Here is a 21,628-nt window from a genome sequence, read left to right as displayed (position 1 = left end):
GTACATACAACGGGTAGAAAGATAGTCCAATAGTTGACTCTGTGAAAATATCACAGCCGTTGAAAAACCAAACCTACGATGGGCAAACGGGTCGATTAATCTCGCGATAAATACGCGCGCAGTCCTTTGCAAGCCAAGCGAAAAAAGTAACTCATTAACGCTTTATATTCGTCCATTTATAGCAATGGACGTTTTATGTGCAGGACGGTGAAACTCAAGGACGCTGAAATATGACATCGGTTATGATTTGAGTAATGGATTACACCATAGAAGACTTTGTACCTGACTTGGCTCTTTCGAAGCGAAGAGATAGGCCGTATCAAGTGGCAGGCCGATTATATATTTGTTGCATAAAATGAACGTCTTTTTAGCGTGGCGAAAAATTCGTTTCTGACTTAGAACTTTAGTTATGGTAGAGCAAAGGCTTGTCGTCCTGAACTACGAGCGTATAAAATTTCATGGAAATATATGAAAATATTCGCTTTTAGGGTATATCATCGTTTTCAGCAGAGGATCAAAGTTGAACCTTTTCCAAATGGTCAGCGTGATGGAGAAGATTCTCCCGCTGGAGTCGATCACTACGAAATAAATACAGATTTCATCAATAGCTAATTATCTATATAATAACGCCAGTAGCTTATGAAATAAACATTTTAGGTTACTAACAGCTAAATTTTACTACGGCCCCAAGGCAAATGTTTTCCTGGTCTTACCCTTCAGGTTCATGTCCTATATAAGGGGTGTCTCGGACCGGGGGGCGACCTATATAAGGGGCGACCGGAAGTTTCTTGAGTGAAACGATTTACCCAATAGGAAACACGAAGTTGGTTTGAATGATTAGTGTTTTGTGACAGACGTCAATCGTCACATGAGCTAAAACCAGCCGCGTTTTGCTCGACTGACCTCTTCCATGATGGGTGCGAACATATTAGTCAATCTTTTCCACAAAATTACTTACAGAAACTTACTGTATCGTAAGCTACGCTTATGCAATCGTTGTTTACATACAGTGTGCGTATTGCTATTGTTAATCGATAGATGTCGACTAACACAGACACACACACACGCACACACATATGTGTTAAGAAAACTTTTCTTTCAATTTAACAACTTTTAGATGAGCGACAGGTAACTTGCTTTCATGCATTTCCGCCACGTTATCTATCCATCAAATAAATAAACCTTTCGAGTTCTACTTCGCGTACTTCAGTCGTTAAGCATTGCTTCACCAGTGTTGAAACTAGGTTATCACATGTCCCTAAGTTTAATAGGCAAACACGGTATTACTGCAGCATCATAAGATATATTTACAAGTACAAAGCAACACGTTTCACATGTTGGGAGTTATATACCCGTGTGTCATTTTGAACGCCGAAGTTCACTATAAATTAAGTAGAAACCTAATCTATGTTTATATATATATATCTGCATAGAAAACTGCTATCCAAATTAATTACTTATTTATAATAACATTCATTCGTAAATTACATCCGTTTTTGTTAAAAAAAAAAAGCTTGCACGTGTCAACATAGATCTACCTAGCCCTGACCACCCAATCTCAAAATACTGGAACTGAGTGTCAATTTTTAACCTTTAAAGTGATACCATCCTTTCACCTCTCCGACACTCAATGGTCAGCCAATGTAGCGTTGCTCTGGTGGAAACTAGCTGACTAAGTGATAAATAAGCCGCAATACTGATGCTGTTGGTTAGGTTGCTGATCGCTTCCGTGACCGCTTTTCGCCCGTTGCGTCGACGTAGGATTTCCTCTCGGTGCTTTTGACGCACGTAGCCCCTTTGCAGTCTATCAATTAACGTTGTGCGGGTGTTGGCCGCTACCGCTACTGCGCTAAGACAAGACCGCTACCGTGTCTGCAAGGATCGATGTTACGAGTGGTCGTGTAGGGAGTAAAGAATCCAGCACGTATTGTCCTCAACGCATCCTTGACACGACCTGTAGCCTTCAACCGGTCAACCTGAAATGGGGCCTTCCGCGTTTTGCTGATTTGACTCGTGTGCTAGATTAAATAGATATGACACATTCACATGTAGATTGTTGATATATTCTCTAAACTGATGAAGCGTTAAGGCAAATTAATATGTATCTGCGTTAGGCGTGACTTTTGCCAAACAGCGCCGCGCCAGTTGCAGAATCTATATAAAAAATTGTTCGTATTCGTTAGCATAAAGGCGTGCTGTAACACGTTAGACACATTCGTTAAAGCAATAGTTTTCATAGAAATGTACATTTGTATATTTGATAACATATCAGCGTTGAGGTCCATTTGTAGCTGATGGTGCGGCACCGTTTTCAAGTGTGGGAAAGAACTGATAACCCTAGTTTATAAATAAAACTAACACGTTTCGCAAGGAAAAAAGTTCGTCCTATAAGAGAAACACGCTTACCCAATCGGGCTCGCCTCCGCACAGCTTCTTCGCAGGGCAAAACTTCAGTCAAGCGACAAAACAGCAGCCCAATTCGTGCACCTAAAAAATCGATATGGGTCGAACAAATTAGCCATAAATTCGGAAAAATTCATATAATCTGACTCGTCTTAGATAATAGGTCGGTGCCCTCTCAGATGCTTGCATCTAGGCCATCCAACAGTAATACATAGGACTTTCTAACATGAAAGTCGGGTCGACAGCCTGAGTCCGTCATTTTTCGAATGTTGGCGGCGGACTCAGTTTCGAACAAAGGTTTTACTACATAATGGTGTGTTGAATAGATACTTGCATACATTTGTAAAGCCATGTATCGTCGTTGAACGCCAGTTACTACTGTGACGTCGACCTGACAAGGGTTGTTATATAATAATAATACTAATAAAAATTCTCATTTGAGAGAGTGGCGACGGCCTAATGCCCTGTTCGATATGTCATTGTTCCATGTTCTCAGTCATTTTATGGTCTTCTTCACCCCTCTCCCAAAGCCATTTTTCCGTGCTTTTCTCCCATTCGGATTTCGTTCGATCCTTAGTCCTCGTCGTCCGTGGCGTTGTTGTTGAAGTCGTCCAAGCAAGTTAAACTCATCTTTGGGATCGACATATTTACAAAATTTCAAAAATAAAAAAGTTCTCTTGCACACTAAATTCGCACACAATAAAGAGTATCATGACGACACGAATGCAATCTATATTGGCGCATCGACCTCTGACACAAAAAAAGAACTTTCTACATAGAGAATAGCTCATTATCATTATATGACAAGACAAATTAGTAGTTATCCCATAGGTTCGATAATGACCAAAAAAAAAATGATGACAAATTCATTGGCAGTGGGGAGTGCACAAAAATACTAACGCTTATAACAAACGATCATTGGCCGATTGTGAGTAAAGATATTGTCATCTTGTTAGGAACACGTTCCAAATGTGTAGAGTTGGGAAAATTGAGATAAGGCATGTTCCGCGAAAATTGTTTAGAGGGAATCTTTGCCAGTTCGAACTCCTCGATTCGTTTGATCATCTTCATTAAGAATTGTTGTCGTTGTCAGTCACATACAGCGACAAAATAACTCTAGGACTTTAAATTATTTGAAGGTAAGTCCTGTAATGAGCAGGTAGCAAAAGTGTCGGAAATATCTTAGCGTCATGAAATCATTAGGAAACTAAAAAAAATGTTTGAGAATTATCGAAAATATAAAATTTAAAAAAACAAACGATTTCTCTTTGACTGTTACCGCGAGCAGCCTGTGACAGGTTGCGAAGTCCGTTTTTAGGTAGATGCGTGACGTCATCAGGGTGGTTCGAAGGTTCAATACAAGGCTACGGCTTCAGCTAAAAGGTGACGAACTGCAGCACTCGTTAGGGATAGTCCAGTACAGCTTTAAAAGTGCCATTTTTCGTTGAAGGAAAGCCCCGTATCACATACATAATGATATGCGCTAGCTAATATATATCCTGTGGCTGTATAATTATTTGTTCTTTGAACGCAGATAATTTTCATGTTAAATGTAAACTTTTTGTAAAGTTGACAGATGCTTTAAATGGTGTTTTGCTGCTTCAGACAAATCACTTAAGCGGATTACCGAATGGCTTTTTGCAGCAACTTTGTCCGGACCGGGCATAGAAATCAGCCAACCTGGAGAACCTAAACGGCACGCTTTAATCTAAGAATACTGACATCTTATAATGACTGACACCAATGTTTTTGATATTTGATCAAAAGACACTTTATCACCTCGAAGAGGATAGCCAGCTTCTTGGAAAACCTCTTTCGTTGACAACACAACAAGTTGGAGACTCAATGTAACTGTACATTGGATATCGCCTGTTTATGCGATGGAACGGGCGATCGTAATGCGACAAGCGTTTAACGAAACCTCACAATTTTCCATTCCGCTTGAACGGATACGACGTCGCTCATCTTCAAACAATTCCAGTGACCTACTTCATACATTTCGTCTAGATGGATTTAGTCTTTGGCAGGTTAGAGGTACCTGGAGATGTAGTAACGCCTAAGGTCACGTAATATTTGTTTCGTCACCATTAGGTGTATCCATGTCACTAAAAACGTTCCCTTTCACAATATCTAACAGCCAGATATTCATAGGCTCGAATTGTGTTCGCGGAACAGTATTTTCGAGGGTACGTTTTCCACGCTGATTTTAGTTTGCCATTAGAGATACTTATATATCTATAAATAGTCGCTATTGTTACCGCAACGGCGATAGTAAACTGAGTTTTTTGACAATCATTTTAAAAATTATTCAAAACTCTAAATGGAAAACGATTTAGCTGATGCTACAAAAGTAGTTGCAGTAATTATATATATATATGCGCGTCTTTTCACGACGAATCATAGGAATTACAGGGACATTCGTTGAGAACCTATTCATGGCCCAGTGCTGACTGCTGGTTTCGACTTAGACTATTGATTATGGCTCTGTTCTGAACATAAGACTATAAAGAGCCTAATTTGTAATTTTCATTGCGTATACTACAGAACACACCCTTCTCTATTTGAAGGGGGCACGTCAGGGAGGTAAAGCGTAAGCATTTCAGTGTTTTCAGAAACAAAACGGAAGAGCGTATTTTCGCAATCGTTACTTGAAAATTATCAAGTTTGTTTAGATTGAGTGCTAAGATGGAATTCGTATAGTTCAAATATGTAGCGAGATTGTCCCCTGTCCTGTTTTGGTAGTTCCTCTTATTTACGTCGTGTGCAAAACAGTATAGGCTATTGGGATTTTCTGCTCAACCACTTACGTTAACGGTGACAAAGACGTGATTCCTCATTGTCTTCACTCATACTTCCAGTAAACCTAATTAAGACATGTTGCATAGGAAAATATGGCTTCAAAATATGTTCATAACATTTCCTGAACTCTAACCAAAACTGAACAAATAGCTATTTACTGTGAAATATACTGTCCTATGTGTCCTGCCAAGGCAGGAAATAGAATGCTATCCATTTCGTCCTTAACACGTGTTCTTGTTATTGCAGAGGTAAAAAGTATTTACTGAATTTTCACATTTTTAGTCGAATGTCTAGTTTAACTAACGGATCTAGATTCTGCATAATCAAATGATCGAGTACTGGCAAGTTCTTTAGCGACGATCCTCTCAAAGACGGTTGCTACTGAATATGCTCTAATGACCTGAGACACTTTTCCAAACCCCAGTACCTACACACTTCATTGAAACCAACTGCATAGATCTCTTCCTGAATATCAACTACCCTTTTATCTGGGCTGTACTTTGTCTTGGATTCAGCCCGGAACCTAGATTAGACCATCCAGACCGTAACTATGAGACACGCCAGGCTTTCTGAAATGCTGTTCCTTCTGCTGCTTGGCCTATAACTCCTAACACTGATTCGCTCCCTGATCTTACGAGTAGCTTCTTTTTCAGTTCAATGAATGTCGGGGTAAGGTCATGATGTGAATAGTGCAAAACAGGCTAAATTACTTGTGAATAGGCGGCCCGAAGAACAAAAAGAGTCAAAAGGCGAAATAGGGAAGTTACATGTTTGGCAGTTTTGTGTATCGTGGGCGAAATGGCGGCTTAATCCATTAACCGACCACAAAAGACCCTACATAAACCACAGGAAATGGAAAATCTAATGAGAAACACCTATTGTCCTTACCGGTGTGCCACTACACACGTAAAGGAGAATTGGACGTCGAGAAGGCGAACATCACTGTAAAGCGGGGATAGCAGTAGACACAGTCTTTATCTCTGCGTATCTTGGCATGGTGAATTTTCAACGTGAAAATCGATTTGAGGAAAATCGAAGCGGACCGGTCGGATTATACAACAGAAAGGCGAACAAAAATAGAGGTCGAAGCATCGCTGCCAATGCCCCTTTTAGCTTCTAACAGCGCTATGCCTCACCTGCTGTAGCATCTTCGCAAGCCCTTTTCCTTCCTCTGAAACAATCAACCCTAAACTCATTCACGCTTCATTGCCGAATGATGTCGTATAGTCGTGTTTTTCCTCTCTTTTCAGGGGACTACTGATGGAAGAAAAAGAACTATACTGTTGGTTACATTGGCTTTGCGGAGTGATATTATAGGGTTTGTTAGTAAATAACGCATGAATATATATGTGGCATGAACGAGTTGCTTTGGGAACTAAGCTAGTAAGGACCCCTTTGCTTTTTCTAAGCGGTTACTATCGAAGTCGAGCGTCTCCACTTGTAGAAGACAGCTTGATAGATACTAGCGTTCATATATCGCAAACGAGCAGCGGTTACATGCGTTGTTTTTAGTGGGATGTGCTCGTATGGGCGAGGACATGCCTGTACGTAAGTGCATACATATGTGCTCCATCTTTTTGCTGTATTACCCCGTGTCCGTAGTCTGCCTTTTTTCTCCCTCTTTTTGCTTTTTCAACCGCTTTGGTAGTGCTTCTTCTTGTGAAAAGTCCACCTCTTCCCTTGCTTTCTAGAACCATATTTCGTGTCCCTATGCGGCAAAGATGTCTAAGGCCGGCCCAAATATTTTTGCTCCAACGAGCTGTATCTGTCGCCGACAGAGATCCGCCCGACAGTATGGACGGCTTGTTCGTTCCCTTCGTTGGCTGCGATCAATGAGAACGGGCTTAAGCAGTTGCAGCGCCAGAGTGCTGGGCAGTAAGCAACGCTGGCCCGCATCCATGCTGGACCTGCTTTGCTGAATAGGTTGTGTGCTGTCGACCGACACAGTCAACATCCACTGACCATTGACTTAACCTAACAACAACGACTACTAAGTTCTCTGTCTTCCGCAATCGATTAACTGGCTAGGGCTTTCTTCAAGCTACTCAAGTCACTAACGCGTTGTTGTTGGACGTGAGGAAGCGCGGTAAAAGCGAAGGCTGTTGGCAGGACAGCGCTATGGTAGCAAGGCTCCGAAGGTAGCCAAAGCAAGGGCTCGTTCGTTTCGTTTAATAGACTTATCGTTAGAAAACGTTCCGAAGGAGTATATCGCCAATTACAAGTAAGGGTACCATATGACTCGTAGAACTTTCTGCTTAAAGCTAAACTAATTAGTGTACTTTTAGTTGTTCCAGTACTAGCTTTAAAAGAACGAAGTCCTGGAACGGCACGAGGCAATAGAAGTTGGTTGCTGTCTTTGACTAAACGCACCTGGTGCAAAGGGTTCAGAAACGACAGGAAGAGGAAGAAGGCCAAGAAAGAGACAGAAAAGGCCTACAGGCGGTCAAGCGACCGAAAGCGCCGAGCAGTACTAGCAGGGCAGAGTAGGCAGGCTTGAACGGGCCTCTAAGAACATTGGGCGTAAGCGGGCGACGCAGCAGTTGAGCGGGAACCTTCACGCTATTCGTCACATCCTAAGGCACCTCCGAAGGCACAGAAAGCAAACGTTAAAGGAACTGTGGAACAAAAAGATCGCCGAAAGCTTATATGAGTTTCACAAATCTATTGTTCATCCACCCTTTTTACAGCTGACAACTGCAACTGAAGGGACGTGAGAGACGTAGATAGAAGGTGAGAGGCGGCAAGGCCGTCCACTAAGCTCGGTTGTGCTAGCCTTGTCTGGTCCTGTCTAAGGTCCTGCGATTCTGCTCCCGCTAATAGTAATGCTCCACAGTCATCCGCTGTCATGCAGTTTCCAATTAAGTCAAAAGGCCTCATTGTAGGAAACAAAGTGAAGTGGTTCAGAGGGAAAAACTTGCCTATCGAAGCCGAACTAGAACGGCTGTCGTGTGTACCCGTGTGAGTGAAGTGTGAGAACAGTGAATATCTAATAAATTTTCTGAGATTCTTCGATGACAGGTGCTGCAGTTTAAGTAAAGCGATAAGGTTTAATTGGGTTAACGATTTTGTCCAAAAAGTTCCTTGAAGAATTGTTTGAGCAACATATAAACTTAGCTCTCGAGTGCCAATATCATCCGGGGTATTTTTATGGACAAAAATATGTATTCTGAAACGAAAAAAAAACGGAAACTTATATGAGGTTATCATGCTTTGCACAGGACTAAGGCAGGCTTGTTTCCAACTAAGAATCCGGCGTCTTCAATAGTAACGATTCTAACAACACCTACCCTTCAAAACCAATATTAGCCAGATTTATTATGTTCGAGATTTTTAAGAAAAATTATTTTTCTACCATGTTAAGTGTTTATTCGCATTTAAAAATTAATTTTTATATTCTGGTATTATTCGCGATATTAACTACTCAAGAAACGAAAATTGAACTTAGCGCGTTCGCATTGACGACGCTTCGTAACTAGGTCCGTGAAAACGTCTGGGAGCTCAACTACGTTTTCCAGATCTTTTTGACGTCCTGGAGAATTGTTAGCAGCAATTCCCTGTGAAGCGATTGCACAGAGAACTATTACTAACAGATCCGAACAGCACGTAAATCGTGCCAAGACACACAGCGTCCAGACAATTGCAAGATAAACAAATAAAGCGCTGATATGCAATCTCAAGCATTGCTGAAATTCCTTTCCGCTCCCCGATAGTCATGCTTATGACTCATGCACGTTCAATAACTTCATTGACAACCAAACAAGTATATGCTCAAGTAAAAAGATCCAATCACAGTCTTCATTAAATCGCCTGTATTTCGTTTGTGCATTTCTAACCTGAGCTACCATCAATCGCTATTTATTCTGTAAGTACCATTATAAGGTCAATTATATCATTACCCTTTTACTTTATACAGTTACCAAACCACCTTGTGATTCACTTACTGCCATTATCCTGTAGAATCAACATATCGCTAAGTCTGTGTCGCATCTTGATTAAACAGCCATCTCTGTTCTTCATATTAAAAGCTTTCGATACAGAGAACTATCCTGATACGCCGACCTTAAACAATTGCTTACTTTTGGATCTTCTCTCTTCATATATTACATAAATAATAGAATACTATCTATCCTACAAAGCAAAATTTAAATCGAGCGCAATAGGGTATCTAATGTCGATATATCCTTAGGATGTCGTTCAGCAGTATCTTTCATGCATCGCCATTGTATTTTTGTTACATATAAATACAATCATTTCTGTCATTAATAATAACTAATTTTGCTTTGAATTGAGTCGTCTATGAATAGGATATTTGGATTAGCCGAATTTGACATAAAGGCACTGTGAAAAAAACCCCGTGTAGCCATCACATAATTAGGTCAGAGAAGAATGTGTTTAATATTGCTAATTCCGTCTTGGACGTGAAATATATCTTCAACATTACACGAGCACACACGTACTTGGTGAGACATCTTGCAACACGGTCAAATGGCAAGACGCCAACATCAGCAGGATATCTACATCAGAAAGCAATTATTTCGCCAACGCCATCACTTACCTCTGTTTTTTATTGGAAGCCTTTTAGCTAGAAAAACGGTTCTTGTTTTCCTTCCTCCACTCTTGTTGTTAAGGGCAGATCTCAGAAGTGTGGTTCAGCGCAGCCGCAAATTTTCGTAAGGTAAAAATGTTCAAGGATTATTTATCATGGTTTTATTGTCACTGTTACCTCCTGACAAGCACCCATTCTGCACACCGTATGCTTCTATCGTCTCACAATCAGACTCAATAAACTAACTAGTGCTAAGTTTGTACGAGTCCCACTTGACAGCTGTGATATTCGTGTGCCCATTACTCAGACCTTATACCTTGCTTGCCAGCGCAGGACTTTGTGTATGGATGCACGATATGCATGTGTATATAGTAGGACAAACGCGGAAATATTTGTGCGCGATTACATGCATAAGCGCTGGACTCGTCTTGCGATCACATTTCGAAAGCCTTAGCAACCGGCACTAGTTGTACAAGATAAGCCCACACAGCATACAATTTCATGATGAAATTTAAAGTGAATTGTTTCATACCTCCCCTATCCCAACACCTTCTATCAACCCAACCGCCTTAACGTGCAGTGTTGTTTAGCCAAATGGTAGGTGTCGTGCCTTTTTTCCTCAGTTTCCTCGCGCGTCGAGTCAGCATGATGCCAAACCTTTATATAGGTATAAATATATACAGCGTTAGATCTGTGTATTAGATATATTAGATCTGTGTTTGTAATCCAGAGGACGCCATAGTGTCTCTGAGCTACTAAGTGAGTCAGCCATTCTATCTCGTTGGTTCGTTAATATATTCGTATGGTAATGACCAGGCGGTGACGATCAACCTCTAGACGATGATCGTTTAAGCGGACAATGTTGAGGTTGCGAGACAGTAGAACTCAACAAGATAACAGTCACATACTCGATAATGGCAACGACAACTACGCAAAATAGCTAAAATGTACGCTGATCACGTAAATACGTGGTTTGTGCTTGATATCAGTCTTGGCACCATGACCTTGCTTCTGCTGTTAGCTGGTCATTATTTTGCACGACAATGATCAGCTTGTATTTTTTTTCGTATATCTTCTCTACCTGCTCTTATCAATTAACAACGAAGTACGAATATTTGAGGATTGGCGGGTTGCAATGATGGTAAGATCCAGCGCTAAAATGGGGTGTATCCGGCGGAACTGTCTACGAAAAAAAAAGGAATGGCCATGGGTACCCACCGTGCAGTTATCGTACATTGATTGGAAACATGTCGCTCAGTCGATTATTTTCACAGCCGTTATCGCTTGTCGTCTGCTAATGACAGTTTGACTCTATAAGGTGACCACATCACCGTTGTTTTGTTGCAAAGCTGAAATCTGAAGAGGTCTCTGGCTGTGTAATGTATGATCTACTGTGGCCCGGAAATTCCCTCTGTCTGCAGTGACCCAAACTTTTGCACCCACTTCCTTCTTCAAACTGGTTCCTTCGCGCACCCCAGCGCATCTAAACCGGAGTCTATCGTAGCTGTTTGATGCGTTAAACGGCCGAAGGTAGCGAAGTGACCTTTTTTCGATCGTTCGTTCACCCTAGTCGACAATAATATCGTTGTCAATGAGAACAAAAACATGTTCTACCCACCAAATTGTCATCACGCCTATTCATGTTTTGGCTGTGACGAGTTTGGCGTATCCTTTTCGCTCTCCGTCCGCATTTATTGTCGTTGTCGTCATCAGCGTCATTGTTATTTTCTTTGGCCACACTTGTCGCGGTGCGCAAGGTAACTTCACCCGCGTGTTGCTATTTACCGTGGTGCTGTCGTGATTTATCGACAACTGGTAGCCATCGTCACGGAGGTAAAGCAAATGTCGTTTCTCTTGTAAGGGGCGAAAAGAGACGATCTGATAAGTGTCAGAAAATACGAATCCGTCTACTTCGTCTAACCAATCTGTCAGAAATGAACAGACAAAATAAACGAAGAAACAAAGGTACTACGAACAGCAGACAGAAATAACCGGTGTCATTATTAATGCGCAGACATAAAATGGACGTAAATATTTAGCTAACACATTACGCAATAGGTTTCAGATAGAAAATGTAAAAGTTATAGGCTGTTTTTCTGTCCTCTTCGAAAAAACGTACTGTTAAATAGACCTTTGGTCGTCTACTTAGATTTCGAGTTTTGTTTATCAACTGTGAATCGATATGCACTGTTTTAAAGCCAGATTTCCAGGCATATTTCATTAGCGATCCTTGATGCGTATGTATATCTCGACGATGAAATGTGAGTCATGACGTCTCTCACTGCGTAATACGTTCGTTTAACAACCTTCTAGCGGTCAAATTGGGGAACACCCTTGTTGTTTGGTTCTATCGCCATAAAATTATACACCCTCTGGCCGACAAACCCAGGCTGTGACGTCGAAATCTATGGTGACATAAATCCGTTTACGTCTATCAGTGCCGTTACGACAAAAACCTAAATGCGTGTATACCTTTCGAATGCCAACTGCCAATTTAAGGATCCACCGGCAGAAGCTTGCCGCTATAGCCATAAAAACGACTACTCTAAGAACCCCGTCACACGTTTCCTAATAACCTGTATTACCTGGGGGTTTGAAAAGCAGCTGTTTACAGAGTGGTATCATGATTTAGCATGCAGTTAACACGCAAGTTACATGGATTTGTAAATAAGTATAGATATATGTACATACCTGTGCGTTAATACGCCTCAATGAATGGAACTCGAGAAATTCTGGTTAATGCTAATAATGGATTTGCAGACAGATACTTTTATGCAGAGTTTCTGGCTGAAAATTTCCCCACTGCCATTCCTGGTAGCTGATTGTATCTCCTTTCGATTGTTATTGAGTGGTATTTAATCGGGTACTTCGTTAAATTGTGCTCTTGCTTGTTTGAAAGCCCTAGCAACCGGCACTAGTTGTACAAGATAAGCCCACACAGCATACGATTTTATGAAGAAATTCAAAATGAACTGTTTCATAGTATCTATACCCCCTCCTCGAATCCCAATATCCTTTACCAACCCAACCACCTTTGGTGCTTTGATAACCGTGATGACAATGTTTTTTTACGGACACATACGGGCATTGCTAGTCCAGACTCCTTTTCATCGTAAACCGAGTCGCTGCTTATTATAATCTTATTATAATCACTTTATGGCAAGTGAGCTTAAATGAGGAGGGCGTTTGGACAATGTGACAAAAGAAGTAAACAAACGACGCTGTATAACCACAGTCTACTGCTTAAATCATTTCTAGATAGGATAGTGAGCCTAAAGAGGGAACAACTCCTGAGACTTGCATACAGTGTTTGTGGCAAGTCTGTCCTTTATGAACAGTTTAGGTTTAAGCCTGGCATCCTATTTATCTCATATAGCATAAAGTAGGCTCATTATGGGGAACAAGGTTGATTTACACAAATGCGTTATCACAGATGGCATCAATAATCAATCTTGAATTGATATGCTAACATATACATGCTGACAAGCGCGCCCGAGCTGCATGAATCTATATTTATAATAGAAAAAAAATCGTTCATTAACTACATGTTGAGCCGATAAAATCTTATCCACAGATGGGTATTTCAGTCATGGGACACATCTATAAGCAAAAAATCATATCTATCACGGAAATACTTGCGGTTATTACTGGTCATCGATCAAGGCTAGGACGTGGAGAAACAGTTGATACCTGTATGTGTACGTTATTTTGTACGAACGACGCCGTTACTTATGGATTTTACGACAATAAATGTTGACCTTGTACACTTTTCCGTATTGCTTGTTTTCCAGCTTTTTTTCCTAGTGTTTTGTTTTTTGGTCGTTGCTACTGAAACATAAAGCTTGCTTGAAGGCGTACTACAATATGTTAATGGAAGCTTCCAGAGCACTACAGTGCGTCAGGAATTTGTTCTGATAAATCTGTCAATACACATTTTTTATTTTTTCGATTTAAGGATTTAAAATACATATTTTTTTGTATTGTAATTTTTGAATAATTGAAAAAATTTTATTGTATTTTTCAAAAAAATCTTCTGCGCGCGTAGAACTTAATTGTTTGGTTTCACTTCATGAATGAGTATATTTTTACTTGTGTTGTCTAAACATATGCTCAGAACATGTCCCATCTCATTACCTAATCGTTTGCAACCCTAAGCAAAGAGATTCGTTGTTTATATCGTCATTGGCTTAATTCAAGAACGTTACAATGGGCAAAATCCAGTTCCCGTCCTGCTGCACTTCAAATCTGCCCTAAGTTTCATTAGAGGTCGATAGTAGGTGGGAAGAAAATATACGTGGACAGAAAGTGCTTTACATTTGTCAGTAAAGCTAACTACAGCAATTTAGTACAGTTATACCTGGTATCTTTAAGTTTGACAAAGTTCATGGAAAAAAGAATAGCGAAAAACCGTCTCGTGAGAGAGGGCTTGTGTGTGGATTTTAAAATCAATTTAGCAATACCGCGAAACGATCATTGGAGGTATAAAATTGTACCACTAATCGGTTGAGAGGACAATGAAACGGGCTCAGAATTAGGGATGTGGTCTCTGTTACGTAAAATGACAAATAATTGTCTCGTTTAAGCTTATAAATAAGTTTTTAAAGTTCAAATATTAGCAATTAAATAGTTTCAATAATCACAGCTCCGTAGGACCCGTAATAACAAACCCATAGGGAAAGTAATGAGTATTTCTAGCGATCGTGCAACTTATCGAATAATATTAGGGGCAACAAGACCCAGCTTAGACTAAATCAATTAAGCAAGAAAAGACTAGAGAATGAGAATTACAACTAGTTGGGCAAAGAGCTTCGTGTCCAGTCTCCTGCTCGTTAATGTGACGAAGTCGCGCCTTCACCAGCCGTACAACAAAAGTAGCTTCGGATAGGTTGATCCTATCCTTAGGCGTTTGTCATTTGTTTTGAAGTACCTACACTTTGATAAATTTCTGCTAGCAAAACCGCTCTTCTCTTTTTAGTTGTATCTATAAAGCGGTTTTGAAATGAAAGAAACTCACACGTAAAACTGGCAGTATGATGTCAACCATTCGGTATATGCTAACGATATCTTCAATCATAGTTTAAGCATAGCTCATTTGGCACTGTGCTCTTAAAAAGTAGTATGCAAGTCTTATCCGTCATTGCTACCCTTTGTTTTTAGCAATCAGGCAGCGCCAACGTTATGGACACATGGTCTTTATTGTTCCTTCCAAAACGCTGCTTTATCCTCTCTACAGAAACAAGGTTATCTATGAAGATATCTTACTACTGCGTATTAACCTGTCTATAAGTAATTATAGACAAACACTGTCCGTCAATAGCTCAAAGCAGTCTTTACGGGTATACCCTTGTCTCTACTTTCCCCATAGGCTTCCATCTTACAGCGCTTATGGCGTCGAGTTGTATACATATGGGGTTTCTTCCTGGCCGTTAAAATATATCGTCTCTCTAATATCTGCCTCATCTCAACATAGCTTAGTGCATACCCTTTGGTATAAGGTACCTTATTGTCCAGTTATACTCATCTACCCTTGTCCCGGCCGGAATATAGAGCGTTTACATAAAGAGTTTAATGAATTAAGCATAAGCTGATGCGTCGACTTCTTTTGCTAGGGCACTTCATGGTTCTGTGAATCGGTGACTCCCTACACCATAGCGCAAAGTGGTACGATGACTTTTCTTCATTTTCCCAAACTCTCCGTAACAACAACAGTCACAGCAAGCAACGGCAATCCCATCGAAAATAGTGGCAATAACAGTATATGCTGTTTTTCATTTTAGCCTTATGCAATATAACTGCGTAGAGCTACACGTCTATGTATCTATCTCACGTCTTTTTTAGCGTCTGGTCGGAGTTATCCACAAAGGAAGAAAGAGCAACTCGTGCACACAGTTAACTGTGGCAACCAATAACGTGAACGCCGACGGCAGCCCTCACAACAGTAGCGAAGGATCTTTGTTGCTAGTGCCGTTGACGCTGTGTCATAATATGTCCGCCTTTCCGTTATCGTCTACGCATCCGATGCAGCGCGACCGTTAACCAGCCCTAAATGGTTTGACGTAACTTCTTTCTGTCGAGGACAGCATAAGCTTGGCGTTACTTAGGCGTAACCCCGTCACCATCGCCCTCTAACGTTCGTCTCTGCTATAGCTATAGCAAGTCAACTGTTGTTGCCATCTGGGCTGAGCGCGGTCATTTGAAACGCTCGCATCCGAAAGCGCTGGCGCTGCTATCAATCGCAACGCCTAATCGACGCCCCGTGCTTCTTCTTTTTTTATATATACATATATAAGTTCACCTATAAAAAGTATTAGCGAATATTTCTCGTGCAGCCGGCAACCTGGAATTGGAAAATACGAAACATCACAATGCGGAAGCAGCGCACATATTGATTCATTTGCTCTATAACCGATATATATATATATATATATAAATCAATACTACATATAGTTTGAACAAGGATCATAACTTTTTCGGAGGTATCAACATGTTGAACTTTTAGGGCTTCTTTTATAGAAAAGTATCATATGAACAATTCTAAAGCAAAAACTCAGTAAAGAGACAAAAAGCAGGACATACATACAGATTTTCTGCAAATAATGTAAAATATAGTCTTATCACAATGATATAGACATATAGGTCAATATGGAACATAGGAATGTACTATGTATAGTCGTAGCATTGAGAACTTATGTTAATATCCTATATGTTTCCGACAATATAGTTATATATGACGATGGATTTTTTGAGCGCTTTTTGCCACCTAATAGGGTTCCATTTAGTATCATTAGTAATTTCAATAACTCTGCAAGCGTATGGTAGATATTTCAAAAAAGTTGGGTAAAGACTTGCATCAAAAGCGATCGTGTTGAATACACACTGGTTCATTATTTTTTTTTATTCATTTCTTTATTCTCACTCATATATGAGTCCTTGAGTAGATAAACAAAGACAGCTTCTTATGTACAACACTTTTTGTCAAGCAGTTAGTCAACGGCGTGTTCCGATACGTCTAATCTAATTAGATGGTAGATTGATTATTTCGGGCAGTTTATTCGAATAAATATATATAAATATAAGTAAGTCACTTCGTGTATTTTTTAAATCAAGCGGTTCTGAACTTGAGCTTCCAAAGCTATCTTTAGACGCATTACGACCGTGCCTAAAATCATCGAGAGCTTTCTCACACACTAGATTTCTCATGCTAGGTACAGAGGTTAATGTTTTTCCCGCAGAATTTCCCGAAATTCCCTTGCCTACGCAAAAGAGGCCACGCACATTAGATGCAGCGGCAGAAATCAGCCGAAATCCAAAACAATAGCCAAAGTAATATCAGTTGTCGTCGTTGATACCTTTCTGTATCTTGACGCCACCGCTGCGACGTTTCAACGTTATCAAATACTGTTGGGATCTCGCTGTCACTCATAGCACACTTTCGTTACTATAATCTGTTTTTTTCCCCCTATTTGGCCCCTGACATGCGCACTACGCACGCTCAGCGTATTCAGTGATCCAGCGGTTTCGACAACATAGCCACTATCAGCACTGGCAGCACCATCAATATCATGAGCATTATATTTCTCTCTATTGTCACAGTCGACTCGTTTCGTACCTGGTGAATATCCTCACGTGCCCATCTTTCAATCCGCGTTACTTGTTGTTGTCTCTGACTGGCCGATAATTAAATGACTGTGCTAACAACTATTTGACGCCTATAAGATGGAGAAATATACGCGCGTCTTCGATCGCAGTACCAGAAGCGTCCAATGACCAAAGTTGTTTCGAGTGCCTTAGAGTTGTGACGAACTACCTTTGTTTGCTTTTTGGTGTATCCACGGTACGGTGGAGCCCACAGCAACGCGTAACCATGCGCTCATGTCCGTCCATCTTGTTTTCTAACTGTCATCAAGAGTAAGTGAGTGGTCGGCGTCTGTGTGGCGCGACGGCAACTGACGACCCGTAGTCAATGCCAAACATAGCAACGCCCGACGGCGCGTGTGTGTCTGACGATTGCATGGATAAACACACACACACACAAACACATCTACACACGTATGCACATAGGAACAAACAAATACGCACACACATCCACACACATATGCTTATAGGAACAAACAAAAACACACGTACATTTACACAAAGCTATCTATGGCCATGCACATCCAAGGAAATTATTTAGGCAATCGGTCGCCTTGTTGCTTCCTAGAAAATAGTTAACTGTTCGCTTTGCTCGCAATAGGATAAAACTAAGCAGGGTGGCAGGCTACCGATCGAAAATAGGTCTCTAAGTCCGATTCGAAACATTTCTTGGGGCCGTACATGTGAAAATCTTTGTAATCGTGTAGGTTGGAGATAGTTCCGGAACTACCAGCTGTGCTCTACTATACGTTCCATATGGTGGTGTGAGCTGGGCGCAATGTTGTTTTCATTCAATCCATGAAGGGCTTGAGGAATGTGAGTTAATCAGTGAAAAAAAGTCACGTTTGCGTCAAGATGTCGTCCTGTAGGACCTTAATAGTTTACGAGCGCGATCGCTTGGAAGCTCCTGGACCAGACACGTATGCAGCGCTTTGCTATCTATTAATAAGGCCGACCAAGTTACGTTACAAACGGAACAGAAACAAATTTAAGATGTGGCGTTGTCAAAATAAAATACAAATAGGTTATATTTCATATATAGTTTCGTCGTTGAAACCGTAGTGAATATTAAATTCTAAAATGACTGAGCCCTTTCCAGCTGGAGCGGGGTAGGTACGGTAGCGGGGAGTAGGCTTTAATACTCAAGAAAGAACGCGTGCAAGTTCTTCGTAACGAAGAACTTGCACGCGTTAGTGTCCCTTGCCTGTAGCGATCACTGTCACATATAGCTTTAATAAATATTTATATATATATAGACCACTAAAACTGACACAAAAACTCGACATTGTAATCTGTCATTTTTCTGACAATACAATAATTCGATCATTGTAAAACTTCGTGGTTTCTGATGGAAAGTTAGAAAAATTGATTTTCGGTGCTTCGATTGAAGTTCCTGCAGAGATTGAAACAAACAATAGTCTGATTGTACAGGGCTTGGACTATACAGTGCTTTTCCCTGTTAAGTTCTATCAGTTTGTGCCGGGTTTGTGCTAAGATAGATAAGATGGTGAACGATACGCTTATATCGATCAAGAGCGGTCGATTTCAAACGGCATGTCGTAGTCTGGTAAGTTGTTGATGGTAGATGTCTCTATCAATTACTTTGCAGTAACCTATTTCATCAAACACTGTCGTATGTGATCCATCCTGTATCAACAGCCATCTGGCTTAATTTCATAGCGTTTCTGTAAAGTTTTGCAGATGTCGTCGAGTGTATTCTTTGTGTGTGCTAATTTTTTTTCCCAAGTAATTTGGGACTATTTTTGCCTAACTCGGCAATGATTTCATTAATATTTTCCGTATTTCCGAGCATACTTTGCACCGAAACACTCCGTTTCCCTCAATATCGCATTCTGATCATAAATAGCACATGTAAAATAAAATTTGTGTCTTTACTGTAATAAAGGATATAAGGTTAAGGTTTTTGCAAAAAGTCAACGACTTTTAGTATACTACTATTGTGAACTCTCGGCTTTCGAATGACACCAACAACGGCCTGACACGACTCGTATTCGATTTAACGCGTGTGAAATGTGACCGGACAACCATCTCTACTTGGACAAACCTTTCCGGCCATCCTGTGTATACATACATTGATGTTGATTTTATATGCGTAATTTACGAGATATATGTAGATATAGCGGTGTGCTAATTATAGCTAAGATATGATTCTTAGCCTACGACAGACACCTGGACACCAGGACAAGCACCGAATCCATATCCAGTGCGTGAATCCTATTGTAAACATGGAGACGAGTTAAAATATGTTCCAGTTATTATTATCCAGACCAAACCCCACGTATATGTTTGCCTAAGCACGAAAGCGCCTTAATCCCGAACCTGTTTCTTGAACAGACCGATTGTAAAAATTGCGCTTGCTCCCTAAAAGCAGTCCAGGCTCAATCAATCAACAGGTCAGTTTCTAACGGATCGACAGCGATGTATCTTAACAACCAAAATTAGCTTTGCTCAATAGTGGTGCTGTTCTATTGTCGTTGTCGTTACTTTTTATCTTTGTGAGAACTTTATACTGGGCGACGTTTTTTGGGAACTTTGGCTAGTGGGTAGACGACTGAAAAGTAAGCAAAAAATTCGGTTTGTATGAGACATGTTACAGCGGTTGTTGATACTCTTGCTGTTTAAGCCCATATGCTGAGTTTTGGCGCGTTTTCTTGCCGCGCACTACTACTAGCTTGCAGGCATGCCTCATCTTGTCTTGTATAGCAGAAACCCTACCCTGTAAATACAACACCGTACGTTATTTTTGTGCGTCACAGAGAAGCAATCGACGTTGGTGCTTTGAATTCGCGCGGGTATACGTCTGTTTCTCAAAGATGTCGTTTTTCCCATGCGCCGCATACAGCACTCAATACTCGTCTAGTTTGCATCTACTTGACAGTTAGAACGAGAAGTGTCTGGAGGCCACTTAGCGCTATTCAGCGAGTGGTAGAACTGCTTCCCGAGTAGTCCGATAAACGAATTGCAATAGTTCGTTGCTTCATAATTAAACGGTAGACATGAGCGCGAAGCTGCGGGGCGTCTTTGGCCTGAAGCACAATGACAACAAACGAGAGTAAATTTCTGGTGATCGGTGTTTAGGAATATGACAGTACGGCAAAACTGTGTGTAATATCGTGTTGTGAAAGGATACACATTTATATCAATAAGGTAAACGTTACTATAATAACGGGCATCAACATTAAATTGGCCTTGTAGTAAACCAAAACGCAGAACTTTGTCAATTTGCATGGAGATTCACTACTGTGCCACAATATTGAAGAAGCCCTCTTCTTATTTTGACCATTTTGGTATTTCCGTCCAGACCATGTGTGACAACCAATGATATTGCTTGCGCAAGTTAACGGTCGATATCCGATATGGTGTTCATATTTTCCCCTTGAATTTTCCATCATCCGCCTATTTTAATATTATATATATAGATGTATAACGATTGCTCCATATTCACCCTTATATTGATCCTTATTGTGCCTAATACACGATGAACCTGGGCGCTTTACCCCAAGTCCATGTTTGCTGTTGACCAATTTAGCTAATCTCACTTAAGTTAGCAGAGACCCCGCATGACAATTATGCCGTTCTAATTATTCTGGGCTATCTTTCTTTTATAGTGATTTCATAAGCGTGTTTTTAAGAACGTGTTTACCAGCCGGCTCTTGATTTGTCTCGTTCATCGCATGTTATCTTTCTACGATGTAATTTTGTAGTAATGGATAATTGATTCTGTTTCCAGAATGTACGTGGCCCAAGCTGACGATCAACAAACCTCTAATTCAAGTTACTACTGACAAGCCTACTGACCTACATTAAGGCTAATTCCTTTTACCGAAAATTCTATACCGTAGATCTATATCGAATTGAATGGCATCAACATTATCTTTAGGTTTTGCTATCTAGTAGGTAGTTGGATATTGAACAAATATAATGAACATTTCCTAAGTGTTTTGACTGATGTCTTAAACGTTTCTGAGATGATACGAACGCCAATAAGAATAAAGTTTGTACTTTTACATGTTTTCTAGAAATAAATTAGGGAAAGTTCCACTGGAATCTATTTGAAATTCGCATTCAGAACACAGCTTCACCCCATTGTTACGTAGGCGGACTAATACGACAAATAGGGCTTTCGCACTTTTCGTTCAAAAATATCATTTCTAGGTATATGTATTTCATTTTCTTCCCAACGTGTAGATCTATCGATAAGCAATAAAAAGAAAAAAAAAAAAC

At 40.5% G+C, this 21,628-nt stretch overlaps 2 long non-coding RNA genes across 6 annotated transcripts in view; one reads left to right on the top strand and one right to left on the bottom strand.

Annotated features, from left to right (window-relative positions):
• Positions 1-806: 806 nt before the first annotated feature.
• LOC111272299 (uncharacterized) overlaps positions 807-21,628 on the bottom strand; it is a 53,795-nt gene continuing 32,973 nt past the window's right edge. The window contains exons 4-5 of one of the 3 annotated variants that reach the window (XR_015315685.1): positions 2,407-2,487; positions 807-2,018 (exon numbers count right to left, since the gene is read on the bottom strand). This is a non-coding gene — a long non-coding RNA (uncharacterized LOC111272299). The remainder of the gene's footprint in view (positions 2,019-2,406; positions 2,488-21,628) is intronic. The other 2 variants (XR_015315683.1, XR_015315684.1) reach the window with 2 other exon arrangements.
• Positions 16,642-21,455, top strand: LOC111272298 (uncharacterized). 3 transcript variants are annotated; one of them, XR_002687442.2, is made up of 4 exons: positions 18,936-18,950; positions 19,509-19,797; positions 20,161-20,551; positions 21,135-21,455. It is a non-coding gene; the product is annotated as an uncharacterized LOC111272298 (long non-coding RNA). The 3 variants fall into 3 exon arrangements; XR_002687443.2 differs by lacking the exons at positions 18,936-18,950; positions 19,509-19,797 and adding an exon at positions 16,642-17,660; XR_002687441.2 differs by lacking the exons at positions 18,936-18,950; positions 19,509-19,797 and adding an exon at positions 16,643-17,656.

Source organism: Varroa jacobsoni, unplaced genomic scaffold, assembly GCF_002532875.2.
Source record: "Varroa jacobsoni isolate VJ856 unplaced genomic scaffold, vjacob_1.0 contig01957, whole genome shotgun sequence".
NCBI lineage: Eukaryota > Metazoa > Arthropoda > Arachnida > Mesostigmata > Varroidae > Varroa > Varroa jacobsoni.
This window is presented reverse-complemented; position numbering and strand designations above follow the sequence as displayed.